Source organism: Lethenteron reissneri, chromosome 14 (assembly GCF_015708825.2).
Source record: "Lethenteron reissneri isolate LAM-NWPU_2019-01 chromosome 14, ASM1570882v1, whole genome shotgun sequence".
Lineage (NCBI taxonomy): Eukaryota > Metazoa > Chordata > Hyperoartia > Petromyzontiformes > Petromyzontidae > Lethenteron > Lethenteron reissneri.
In genome coordinates, this window is record NC_083792.1 from 2,656,394 (window position 1) to 2,670,572 (window position 14,179).

Below are 14,179 nucleotides of genomic sequence, written 5' to 3' on the forward strand. Positions count from 1 at the left end.
CAATACTGTGTTATGAAGACGTAACAAACAGAGCAGTATAGGATAAAACAAACTGTTTGTATATAAGTGCATGTGCATATGACATATTACTTCTTGACCCACACCGAGTGGATACCTGTCAAAAGAGTTTGATAGATTTTTGAAATTTGACAGCTATCCAGGGCACAAATGAGAAGATGGAAGGGACTGGTAACAAAACAGGAGAGAACGCACCCAATTACGGACAAACAGCGGAAATGGGGTTTGCAAACCCAACATAGTCTACGTTTGTTTGATGATATCCCTCCCCCAGCAGGGAGGTGCACCATTCCCGGAGAAACTGCAATACCGGGTTGATGCGCGGAGTGGACGGAGCAAGCCCCTATTCCATCTCCCTGTTCCAAAAATCAATTTAATATAAGGTACCACAATGTGGTACGTATCAGATATGAAACTGATAAGAACAGATACTACACTTGATCTTAGCCAAAAGGCCGAGAAGCGATAACACACACTTACCAGTGGTGGAGATTACATACGCCAAGACTCTCTCTACACCATGGGGCCTCCACCCGTTACTTCGCACAATAAATACCGACTTAAAGCTTTCGTGACTGCAGGAATTCATATTCTTTGGGCCTTTCGGTAAAGTCATGTAGATAGGTTCATAGAAAATAACAAAAAATAACAAAAAAACTCCTTTGTTATTTTAAACACCATGGCACATGCGGAATGGTCGTGGTAACTTATTGTGCGAATATTTTTTGGGTCTTTCGGTAAAGACACATAGATAGGTTCAAAGAAAATAACAAAAATTACAAAAAAAATACTTTACATGACTTTACCAAAGAATATGCGCACAAGTTATCACGACCATTCCGCATGTGCCATCGTGTTAAGAGATACGGAATATTAAACAAGCATCAGTCACGCACACGGCCATTCATATTTGAACCGGGACAAAATCTCAATTTCTGCAAAAGGCTTTGGCACACCCAGAAATAATTAAACCGAGTTTGTTTCTGCCAACAAACGAGCAAGTTCTTAGGTGCAAGTGTAATTGATTCAGAGAATAAGAATCTGAAAATGCTAATATAATAATACAAATTGTACGACCAATACATATGAATGAAAAAAAACTAGCGAAAAAATAACGTTCGTTAATAAACACTGTCCCTAAAGGAAGGTATAGTAAAATTTCAGCCTAAGGCCTTTCTACATAGCACATGAAGCAAGATAGACTATGATAGGTAAATTACGGAATTATGGGCAATACTGTGCTATTGAAGTACCGGTGAGGACGCTTGACACCGAGGTTGAGGCACACGTGTCTTTATTTTACAAGTCGTCACGACAGGACAGTACTAGAGGGGGTATCGGCCCCCTCACCCGTATAACTGGGGATACACCGCTAGCTATCCCTGACCTACCCCGAGTCCTCCACTAATGGGCTAGGGGAGGCTGTCTGGCCCGACACTGGTGAGTCGGGCTACGGTACCCGGAGTCCCAGAGTGCTGACTCTGGTTCACGGGACCACGCCGCTGGCTCGGTCCTGCGCGGCCCTGACAAGGGCGGCGTCTCAGGGGAGTCCAGGGCTCTAGCTACTCAGGTCTTCAATCTTCCCTCCTTTGTTCTGATACTGAGCCCCGAGCTCTCTCTGTCATCCCCTTTTATATCCCCCCCAGGATCACAACCCCGGGCAGCCCTACCCCCAGGCTGCCCGATGCGAACGTCGTTGCGGGCACCCCCCCCCCCGTGTACTCCCGGAGCTCCGCCCACTGTGTTTGTTCGCCGTTTGATCCTATGCACAAACAGCCCCTCGATAACAGCCCTACATCACTCCCCCCTGCCCAGCTCGCAGCCGTCCCGGCTGCAACAATTCCAATAAAGGTACCTTTACCCCTTGACCCTCGTGTGTGCCTCATTTTTTTCAAAAGAACGCGAATTGAACAACAACAATAACCATACCCCCGAAGGGAGAATAAACCGACGCGCCCCCCCCCCCCCCCGAATAAATACGAAATCCGTAAAGACAAAGTATATACATTCGCCAGGAACCCCCAGCGCACACACAACACACACACAACACACAGACAACACACACACAACACACACACAAGACACACACAACACACACACAACACACACAGCCACAACAACAACGTGCCAAGAGCACCCCACCAACGCAGCGCCCAGTAACCATAACACGTGAAAATTTTTCAAAAAAAACTAAATAAAATTTTTTTTCTTCGTCTTCCTGTGCATTACAAGAGTCTGCGCATTTTTGCGCGCGTCCTTGCCGCAGGCCCGTCACATGGACCAACCCCAGATGGCGGACCATCCGATGGCAGCTGTCCCTTTCGAGGTGAGTCCGCGATTGAAGTGGCGAGACCCTCGGCATCCCCCGTGTGGGTTGATGGGCGCGAGCCCGTCATTCCTGATGTACCTGGGGGCGGAACAGCCGGCAAGACGTCAGGCGAGAGCAACAGAGACGGACCCTCCGAGTCGGTCGACCCCCCACATGTTTGGCCCTGCGTGTGTGGAGTGGGGCCTCGCATCGCAACGAAGGGTTTCAGCCTAGAGGGGTGAACGAACCACCGGCGCTTCCCCCACTTGATACGCACGCATTGAGGTCGCAAAACCTCGACCACCTCGACGGGGCCCCGCCACGGCCGCACCAGCTTCGAGGAGGTCGCGAGTGGTACCTGGGGACAGCGCAGCCATGCCCTGTCCCCTGGCTTCCACTGCAGCACGTGCGCGCGTGCCAGTCTGAGGCGCTCATTCGCCTTTTGACGCCTGTCGGAATTTAGCATGGCAGCATCCCGTGCCTCAGTCAGTTTTTCAAGGTTAAATTTAACGTGTTCGTCCAATTTAGTCTTACCCAGCGGCGCGGGGATCTGAAGCTGTGCCCGAACAGGTGGGTCATGTTCGCGGCCATACATGAGAAAGAAGGGTGAAAATCCCGTCGCAGCATGGGGGGCCAATCTGTATGCTGCCAGGACCCCTTGAATTTGCAAGTCCCAATTGGTCTGTGACTCCGAAACCTGGTGCGACAACATAGATGTTATGGTGCGATGCAGACGCTCGACAATCCCGTCAGTTTGCGGGTGATAGGGAGAGGTACGAATTTTCTTCGTTCCCAGGAGATCACAGACCTGTTTGAGGAGTTTCCCGGAAAAAATTTTACCCTGGTCGGTCAGCAGCCGCTCCGGAGCACCTTTGTCCATGACGTAGACTTGGACAAAGGCGTCCACGATGGCTGCTACCGACTGATTGGCCAGGGGCCAGGCCATAGGCCAGCGCGTATAGTACTCAACCCCTGTTAATAAATATCTATTGCCCCTAGGGGTGGCGGGAAATGGGCCCAGGATATCCAGCGCTACAAGTTCGTTCACCCTGGAGACTGTGATGGACTGCAACGGCGGGTTCGACTTCCGTGCTGGTGGTTTGCGCTGCGCACACCGAGGGCATGCTGCCAACAGATCCGTGACATCCCGCGTCATGCCCGGCCAAAAAAAGTCAAGCTGGAGCAAGGCGAGGGTCTTTTGGGTACCCAGGTGGAGGAGGCGCTCATGAGCAGCCCACACCACCTTACCCCGTAACCCAGAAGGGACCACCAGCCGGTGACGGTGGGATTTCCCGTCCCAATGCATAAGCAACCCCGCGTGCATTTCCCATGCGTCGGCATCACCTGTCCCACGCCCCCTCTCCCCGGCGCGACGACGCAACGCGAGGAGGGAGGTATCCTCCATCTGGAGGCGCCCCCATTCGTTAACGGGCAACCCAAGCAGGGAATCTCTTCCCTGTTCCGCGATATCATCGGGGAGCAATGTTTCATCATCGGCGGCGGCCGCCAGGACTGGAACCGGCATGTCCTCTGGTGGCCTGCAACGCCCCGACCCCAGGAGGCATGCACATTCGGAGGCGGTTGGCATGCGCGACAGAGCATCCGCGTTGGTGTGGCGAACGCCCTTACGGTAGGTGGTTTCGAAATCGAAATCCTGGAGGACCTCCAACCATCGGGACAATTGTCCCGATGGCTGTTGAACCTTCAGGGCGTACTGCAGTGCCGCATGATCTGTACGGACGGTGAAATGCTGACCGTACAGATATGGGCGATACTGTTGGATGAAATAGACAATTGCCAACAGTTCCCTACGGGTGACACAATATCTTTGCTCCGCTGGAGACAACACCCGACTGCCGTACGCAACCACCCGTTCCACGCCGTCAACCACCTGGGAAAGCACACCTCCAATACCCGTGTTGCTCGCGTCGGTGTCGAGCAAAAACGGCGTCGAAAAATCTGGGTAAATCACGGGAGGAGCTTTCACCAGGGCTTCCCGAAGGGAGCAGAAAGCAGCTTCCTCATCCTGACCCCAGTGGAACCGAACCCCTTTAGATGTTAAAGCGTGAAGGGGTTTGGCAATCGTCGCAAAATTAGCGACGAAGCGTCGGTAATACGACGCGAAGCCAATAAAACTCCTCACCTCTCCCACCGAGGTGGGAGTCGGCCAGGAGCTGACACACTGCGTTTTGGCGGGATCGGTAGCAATACCCGAGCGCCCCACGATGTGCCCCAAATAACGCACCGACTCGCGTAACAAATGGCATTTTTGTGGCTTAAATTTCAAATTAGCAGCCCGCATCTTTTGGAAAACCACCCGCAACCTCTGGAGATGTTCGTCAAAAGTTTTTCCAAAGACAATAACGTCATCCAAATAAATGAGGCACGACTCCCATTGTAATCCAGCCAAAACCAATTCCATCAACCGCTGGAAAGTTGCCGGCGCTGAGTGTAAGCCCATCGGCAACCGGTTGAATTGGAACAGGCCGTGCGGTGTACGGAAAGCAGTTTTAGGCTTTGAATCATCGTGCAGAGGAAGCTGCCAGAATCCCGAAAGTAAATCTAGTGTGGAGAAGAATCGCGCTCCCGCCAAGGCGTCCAGCCATTCGTCCATCCGTGGGAGCGGGTATGCGTCGGCAACCGAAATTTTATTAAGGCGCCGAAAATCCACGCAAAACCGCAACGAGCCGTCCTGCTTTTTAACCAGGACAATCGGCGCTCCCCAAGGGCTGGTGGAGGGAGAAATGATGTCGGCGGCTAACATGTCATCGACAGCCGATTTGACATGGTCCTTTTCGGCGGGACTCAACCGAAACGGATTTTGGCGAATTGGCGCGCTGTCACCCGTGTCAATATGGTGACGCAGCAGGTGAGTACAACCCAAATCGTATTTATTCCGACTGAAAACGTCGGAAAATTCCCTCAGTAGTGATCTAAGCTGTTGGCGCTCTGAATTTGACAGGTCCGTCGATCCCGCACAAAGCGCGTCGAGCCACCCTTCATCGCTGTCCGAATGCAGGTGCGTCCGGGAAGCAGTGCCAACGTGGTTCGCAACAGGTACCTCGCAGGGCACCGGCGTCGCGTGAGCGAGCACCGTCCCTTGAGGAACCACTACTGTCTGCGACCCCACATTGAGGACCGCGATGAAAGGGTCCTCGTCCCCTCTTACGACGGTCTGGGCCGGAATTAAATGAGGTCCATTAACCCCGGCCCTAGACGGTCCCAGCATAACACCCTGATCCCCAACGCCCTTAGCGAAGGGCCTACGAAGTTTCAGAGGCACTAACATTTGAGCTCCCGGCGGCACACGAACTGTTTTAACGACGAACGCCGGTACTGTTGCGAACGCCGTCCGAGCCGCAGCAGGGGAAGGCAGGAACGCCATGCGTCGCCCCGACGGAAGCTAAATGCATCCTTGGTCGATCAAAATTCGAATCGGCATTTTGCCTAAGAAGTCCGTCCCCAGCAGGCACGGAACCGCCAGTGAGGAGGAAACAAAAATCGGCCCCGACAATTTGATGTCCCCGATAGAAATTTGCGCTCGAATCTGTCCCATGATGCCGAGAGAGCCCCCGTTAGCGGCATAGAATGGGACGTTAACCGGCAGTAAAGGACGGCTCTGTACAGGTAGAATATTGTAAATTAGCTCCGAAATGATTGTCGCCGATGCCCCCGTATCGACTAGGATGCGTACTTCTACCCCGTCAATGTGTCCGACCACGGCCGACGACCCCGACGACGGGGCCACCACGCGATGGGCTAACACGGACCACTGCCCGGGCTCGATTTGAGTCCGCGCAGTGATCCGTGTTGGCCCGTCGCAGCGCAACATCGGCCCCCCGTTCGTTGTGGTGCGAGAGTGTGCGACAGGTGAGTGCTTTGGCCAAACATGTGTGGTGCCGCGACTTGCCGGATCATGTTGCTGGAACTTGGGAGGAGGAGGGCCGGCGTCCTGACGAGGCGTCGTCCCGCGCTGTCGAGGAGAGCGGCACCCCGAGGCGACGTGGCCCCGGACGCCGCAGTTGAAACAACGCGGGAGCGCCGTCGGAGATGATGGACGGTCGAAGCGGCTCGACCCGTCCCGGCCCGACCGTGCTCCTGTCGCCTGTTGCCGTCGGTGGTCGACGGCGTAGAGCTCTTCAGTCGGAAGGGTGGCTGCAGCCACCGCACGCCCGGCCGATGCCCTGCTGGCTTTCCGCCGCAGTGACAGAAGGTTGGCGTGGAGGAGCCGCGCAGCCTGGAGAGATGTCATCTCCGCGTCCTCCTGTGCGACGACAGCGATGTCGAGGTCGTCTGCCAGGAGGAGGATTTTCTCCGTGACCATCGCGTCCACGCCGTCGTCGTCCATACGAGGAAAGGCCGTCTTCGCCATCGCCAGGAGGCTCGTCCGGTATGCCAGGGGCGACTCCTTTTCACCCCGCTTGCGATCGTAAAACTGCTGTCGGCATTCAGCTGAAGGTCCATAGACCCCGCCCAGCAGCTGTAGCGCCATCGGCAGCGTAGAACGCTTCTCCCTCGGCGCCGATGTGAGGGCGGCGAGCGCGTCGCCGTCGAGGAGCGCTGGCAGCGCGCAGAGAGCCTCATCGTCCGACCAGTTTGCCATTTCTTGTTGGGCGAGGAAGCGTCGCCGAAAGCCGCCCCAGTCTCCCTCCGCGCCGACAAACTCCTTAAGCGGGGACAGTCTCTGGTGTAGCGCAGCGGTTGTTGTAGAACCCCGCAGGTTGTTGTCACCACGACTCGGCTGTGGCTCGGCGCGAACGGCCGATGGAATCGCCTGTCGCAGCTGCGATGACGCACCCTCCGCCGGTGATGACGCGGCAGCTCCAGCGAGGCCGATGTCGGAGCCGATGTTCAAGCTGGCCACGCCCTGAGCAGCCGCGGCGTCGATGGCGGGAAATTCAAATTTCGACTCTTCTGAAATGGCGGGAAGGCGCCCCGGTCGTTGGCTCCCCTCGCCCCGTGGTGGACCACCAGCCCCCAATCGCGTGATGGTCTCCAGCGTGGCGGCAGCGGCATACAGCAGCTCCGCCAGCCTTTCGTGAGCCAGCCGTAACGCGTCTGGCTGCGGCCCCTCTTCATTCCGATGCCACCGGTAAGAAGGCGTCAGGCCCCGGCTGCACCATGTCTTGTGGAGCCGTCTCGGGCTCGACGATCTCAGCAGTGTCTTCCTCCTGCGGTACTCTGGCCCGAGCTGTATTGCGCGTTTCCATGTTCGTAGTACTTCTGACTCCAGTTGAAGTACCGGTGAGGACGCTTGACACCGAGGTTGAGGCACACGTGTCTTTATTTTACAAGTCGTCACGACAGGACAGTACTAGAGGGGGTATCGGCCCCCTCACCCGTATAACTGGGGATACACCGCTAGCTATCCCTGACCTACCCCGAGTCCTCCACTAATGGGCTAGGGGAGGCTGTCTGGCCCGACACTGGTGAGTCGGGCTACGGTACCCGGAGTCCCAGAGTCCTGACTCTGGTTCACGGGACCACTCCGCTGGCTCGGTCCTGCGCGGCCCTGACAAGGGCGGCGTCTCAGGGGAGTCCAGGGCTCTAGCTACCCAGGTCTTCAATCTTCCCTCCTTTGTTCTGATACTGAGCCCCGAGCTCTCTCTGTCATCCCCTTTTATATCCCCCCCAGGATCACAACCCCGGGCAGCCCTACCCCCAGGCTGCCCGATGCGGACGTCGTTGCGGGCACCCCCCCCCCGTGTACTCCCGGAGCTCCGCCCACTGTGTTTGTTCGCCGTTTGATCCTATGTACAAACAGCCCCTCGATAACAGCCCTACATTATGAAGACGTAACAAACAGAGCAGTACAGGATAAAACAAACTGTTTGTATTTAGATTTAAAGCTTTCGTGACTGCAGGGATTCATCTTCTTGGTTCTTTCGGTAAAGTCACGTAGAAGGGAAGTAATAAAATAATAAAAATAAAACATAATAAAATAAAATAATTCTCACGACGTTTCGGCTACAACGCAAGCAGCCGTCTTCAGGTGAAGAATGAGACACTACCAAGCTAGGAGCTTATATATACGCTGTGTTGGAGGTGCAAGAGCGCCTTAACAAAAATAATGTGCATATGAAGAGGAATTTAGCATATTCATGGGAAATGCGTAGGAGGTGGGTGGGGGGGGGGTTCATAGTCATATTATGCCCATGCATTATGCACGATCAGCAGCACCAAGGGGGGGTGCAGGGAGTAGCATTAACAAAGGAAAGGAATGTTAATGATATGTAGCTGCAGTTACTAAACAACCACGTAGAAAACTAAAGTATAAACTACATAAAAAAACTAAAGTATAAACTGCATAGCACCATCAGTATACTTACTATACTCTACAATAAGCTGAGTTGCTAACAGCAAGTAATACATTACAATTCTACGTCGTAAAAATTATATAATATGCTTCCATCTAAACTTTATTCTCTTACATCGCACGAGCATATAACGTACTATATACTGCCATAGATAAACCCAACATTAAATTATATACTGTATTGCTGTAAACCACCCTATACCTAATACATTTTAATATAACACTATGTATTATTCTACCCACCCTAATGTGTATCGAAATGGTTTATTACGTCCTTCCAATGATTGCTAAGCCAGAATCCATCTTCTCGGTTAAAATTGTCTCTGTGTTTGTATATGTGGATCGCCTCATGAACGAATCTCTCATGATAGCCAGATGGCTTGCAGAGAACCCCTGTCTTGGAGAAGTCAATATCATGTGAGCCCACTGAGTTGTAACAGTGATCTGCCACGGCTGAGGTGTTTGTCCTACCGTGTTTCAGGTCAGCTTTATGTTCACGGATGCGGTCCGAGACATGTCGTTTGGTTTCCCCAATGTAACTGCTACCACAGAGGAAACTTAGTTTGTAGACGCCAGGGTACTGTATGTCTGGAACCACATCTTTTACAGACGGTACCGGATCACGGATTTTATGTACTGTGTTGAATCGGACCTGGATCTTGTGTTTAATCAGGATTTTGGAGATCTTTTTTGTGACCCCAGCAATGTAGGGTAAGGTGATGGTCTTGAAAGGCTCCTCAACAGGATCCTTCTTGATGGTTGGAGTGATGGCTTTGCGGATTGTGTAGTCGGAGTAACCATTAGCCTTAAGAGCTTGGCGTACGTGTTTGAGTTCACTGGCAATGTGTTCATGGTCGGAGATGCATTGGGCTCTATGATATAGAGTCTTGATGAGGGAATTCTTCTGGGATGGATGGTGGTGGGAATCCGGTTTTAGGTAAGCATCCGTATGGGTGGCTTTCCTGTAGACAGAGTGGCTCATTGAACCATCAGGTCTCCTTTTGATTAGGACATCCAAAAAGGGTAGCTTGCCATCTTTTTCGACTTCCATGGTGAATCTGATGGCTGGGTGTATGGAGTTGATGTGGTCGAGAAATTGGTCTAGAGCAGCACGGCCATGTGGCCAGATGACAAAAGTGTCGTCTACGTACCTCTTCCATAAGGTCGGGCGTAGAGTGGCAGTCTGGATGGCGTCCGTCTCAAATTTCTCCATGAAGATGTTGGCTACAACCGGAGATAGGGGGGAGCCCATTGGGGTGCCCTCAGTTTGCTTGTAGAAAGTTTCATTCCAGGTGAAGTATGTATTGGTTAAGCAGTGTCTCACCAGGGGGGGTTCCCCAGCTTTCAGTCCATGATGAACCAAGTCTTCAATGATTGCGATGGTGTCAGGTACAGGAACCTTGGTGAATAAGGAAACCACATCAAAACTGACAAGCAGGTCGTCTGGGGACAGGGCAATCCCCTTGATTGTCGATACCAGGTCAGTAGAGTTTAGTACCGCAGAGGTGGTTTTTCCAGTGAAAGGCCGTAGGATTTCAGACAAAAAACGAGCCAATTTATAGGTGGGGGAGTTGATAGTAGAGACAATGGGACGAAGAGGTGTATCTTCTTAATGTATCTTTGGCAAGCCGTATAATCTTGGTGGCCTGGCTGCAGAAGGTTTCAACGATAACTGTTTGGTCTGATCAAATAATGCGGTTGAATCAAAATTGATTTTTTTGGTTTTAGTGACGAGGCTGTTGGTGGGGTCTCTTTTTATTTTTGTATAGCTGCCATCGTTGAGTAGTTCTTGAATTTTGTTGTTGTATTCTATTTTGTCCATGATGACACCAAACAGTTCTCGTTGAAACCTTCTGCAGCCAGGCACCAAGGGGGGGTGCAGGGAGTAGCATTAACAAAGGAAAGGAATGTTATTGATATGTAGCTGCAGTTACTAAACAACCACGTAGAAAACTAAAGTATAAACTACATAAAAACTAAAGTATAAACTGCATAGCACCATCAGTATACTTACAAACTAAGTTGCCTCTGTGGTAGCAGTTACATTGGGGAAACCAAACGACATGTCTCGGACCGCATCCGTGAACATAAAGCTGACCTGAAACACGGTAGGACAAACACCTCAGCCATGGCAGATCACTGTTACAACTCAGTGGGCTCACATGATATTGACTTCTCCAAGACAGAGGTTCTCTGCAAGCCATCTGGCTATCATGAGAGATTCGTTCATGAGGCGATCCACATATACAAACACAGAGACAATTTTAACCGAGAAGATGGATTCTGGCTTAGCAATCATTGGAAGGACGTAATAAACCATTTCGATACACATTAGGGTGGGTAGAATAATACATAGTGTTATATTAAAATGTATTAGGTATAGGGTGGTTTACAGCAATACAGTATATAATTTTATGTTGGGTTTATCTATGGCAGTATATAGTACGGTATATGCTCGTGTGATGTAAGAGAATAAAGTTTAGATGGAAGCATATTATATAATTTTTACGACGTAGAATTGTAATGTATTACTTGCTGTTAGTAACTCAGCTTATTGTAGAGTATAGTAAGTATACTGATGGTGCTATGCAGTTTATACTTTAGTTTTTTATGTAGTTTATACTTTAGTTTTCTACGTGGTTGTTTAGTAACTGCAGCTACATATCATTAACATTCCTTTCCTTTGTTAATGCTACTCCCTGCACCCCCCCTTGGTGCTGCTGATCCTGCATAATGCATGGGCATAATATGACTTTGAAACCCCCCCGCCCACCTCTTACGCATTTTCCATGAATATTTCTAAATTCCTCTTCATATGCACATTCCTTTTGTTAAGGCGCTCTTCCTCCTCCAAACCCAGCTTATATATAAGCTCCTAGCTTGGTAGTGTCTCATTCTTCACCTGAAGACGGCTGCTTGCGTTGTAGCCGAAACGTCTTGAGAATTATTTTATTTTATTTTGTTTTATTTTTATTATTTTATTACTTCCCTTCTACGTGACTTTACCGAAAGAACCAAGAAGATGAAACTGTTTGTATATAAGTGCATGTGCATATGACATATTACTTCTTGACCCACACCGACTGGATACCTGTGAAAAGAGTTTGATAGATTTTTGAAATTTGACAGCTATCCAGGGCACAAATGAGAAGATGGAGGGGACTGGTAACAAAACAGGAGAGAACGCACCCAATTACGGACAAACAGCGGAAATGGGGTTTGCAAACCCAACATAGTCTACTTTTGTTTGATGATATCCCTCCTCCAGCAGCAGTGGCGGCTCCTGCAAAATCTCTCAGGGGGGGCAAATGTCTGGATGATTGATAAGGATAAGGTCCACCCATGCAATGAATAAATTAACAGCTTAAGCATGTAAAGGCAACTTCACTTCTTTAATATTAATGAAAAATAAAGTGACTCTTGTTTGTTTATATACTCACTATTAAAACAAACCACTCAAGTTTATTTTATTAAAGATTCCACTAGGTAGCGATAAATTATATTGTTGGATGAAACGTGCTTACGTATGATGACGTAAGCACGTAAGATGACGTAAGCACGCTAGGGCTTGCCCTCCCGGAGCCATAGAGAATGCATTGGAGCGCCCACGTTCGAAAAAAAACATCTTTCAATGTAAGTCTATGGGGCCACTCGGGGCGATTCTCAGCCGGAGTGAAATCGCCCCAAAAGAGGCGGTACTCCACAGAACGTGACATGACGCTGATTGGACTATATCCAGAGGCTGCAGTGACGGCTAGCGTGACTCTGTGGTTGAATGATATTGGTGGTGCGTCGCCCAATCGCCCTAATGAAGAAACCACCCCTGCCCAGCAGGGAGGTGCACCATTCCCGGAGAAACTGCAATACCGGGTTGATGCGCGGAGTGGACGGAGCAAGCCCCTATTTCATCTCCCTGTCCCAAAAATCAATTTAATATAAGGTACCACAATGTGGTACGTATCAGATATTAAACTGATAAGAACAGATACTACACTTGATCTTAGCCAAAAGGCCGAGAAGCGATAACACACACTTACCAGTGGTGGAGATTACATACGCCAAGACTGTCTCTACACCATGGGGCCTCCACCCGTTACTTCGCACAATAAATACCGACTTAAAGCTTTCGTGACTGCAGGAATTCATATTCTTTGGGCCTTTCGGTAAAGTCATGTAGATAGGTTCAAAGAAAATAACAAAAAATAACAAAAAACTCCTTTGTTATTTTTAACACCAGGGCACATGCGGAATGGTCGTGGTTACTTATTGTGCGAATATTATTTGGGTCTTTCGGTAAAGTCACATAGATAGGTTCAAAGAAAATAACAAAAATTACAGAAAAATACTTTACGTGACTTTACCAAAGAATATGCGCACAAGTTATCACGACCATTCCGCATGTGCCATCGTGTTAAGAGATACGGAATATTAAACAAGCATCAGTCACGCACACGGCCATTCATATTTGTAACCGGGACAAAATCTCAATTTCTGCAAAAGGTTTGGCACACCCAGAAATAATTAAACCGAGTTTGTTTCTGCCAACAAACGAGCAAGTTCTTAGGTGCAAGTGTAATTGATTCAGAGAATAAGAATCTGAAAATGCTAATATAATAATACAAATTGTACGACCAATACATATGAATGAAAAAAAACTAGCGAAAAAATATCGTTCGTTAATAAACACTGTCCCTAAAGGAAGGTATAGTAAAATTTCAGCCTAAGGCCTTTCTACATAGCACATGAAGCAAGATAGACTAAGATAGGTAAATTACGGCATTATGGGCAATACTGCGTTATGAAGACGTAACAAACAGAGGAGTACAGGATAAAACAAACTGTTTGTATATAAGTGCATGTGCATATGACATATTACTTCTTGACCCACACCGACTGGATACCTGTGAAAAGAGTTTGATAGATTTTTGAAATTTGACAGCTATCCAGGGCACAAATGAGAAGATGGAGGGGACTGGTAACAAAACAGGAGAGAACGCACCCAATTACGGACAAACAGCGGAAATGGGGTTTGCAAACCCAACATAGTCTACTTTGTTTGATGATATCCCTCCCCCAGCAGGGAGGTGCACCATTCCCGGAGAAACTGCAATACCGGGTTGATGCGCGGAGTGGACGGAGCAAGCCCCTATTCCATCTCCCTGTCCCAAAAATCTATTTAATATAAGGTACCACAATGTGGTACGTATCAGATATTAAACTGATAAGAACAGATACTACACTTGATCTTAGCCAAAAGGCCGAGAAGCGATAACACACACTTACCAGTGGTGGAGATTACATACGCCAAGACTGTCTCTACACCATGGGGCCTCCACCCGTTACTTCGCACAATAAATACCGACTTAAAGCTTTCGTGACTGCAGGAATTCATATTCTTTGGGCCTTTCGGTAAAGTCATGTAGATAGGTTCAAAGAAAATAACAAAAAATAACAAAAAACTCCTTTGTTATTTTTAACACCAGGGCACATGCGGAATGGTCGTGGTAACTTATTGTGCGAATATTATTTGGGTCTTT

At 49.5% G+C, this 14,179-nt stretch overlaps 3 non-coding genes across 3 annotated transcripts; all 3 read right to left on the reverse strand.

Annotated features, from left to right (window-relative positions):
• Positions 1–294: 294 nt before the first annotated feature.
• Positions 295–485, reverse strand: LOC133342446 (U2 spliceosomal RNA). The gene has a single exon (XR_009755133.1). It is a non-coding gene; the product is annotated as a U2 spliceosomal RNA (small nuclear RNA).
• Positions 486–12,475: 11,990 nt separating this feature from the next.
• LOC133342457 (U2 spliceosomal RNA) lies at positions 12,476–12,666 on the reverse strand. Its single transcript, XR_009755142.1, has one exon. It is a non-coding gene; the product is annotated as a U2 spliceosomal RNA (small nuclear RNA).
• Positions 12,667–13,721: 1,055 nt separating this feature from the next.
• On the reverse strand, positions 13,722–13,912 carry LOC133342445 (U2 spliceosomal RNA). The gene has a single exon (XR_009755132.1). It is a non-coding gene; the product is annotated as a U2 spliceosomal RNA (small nuclear RNA).
• Positions 13,913–14,179: the final 267 nt, after the last annotated feature.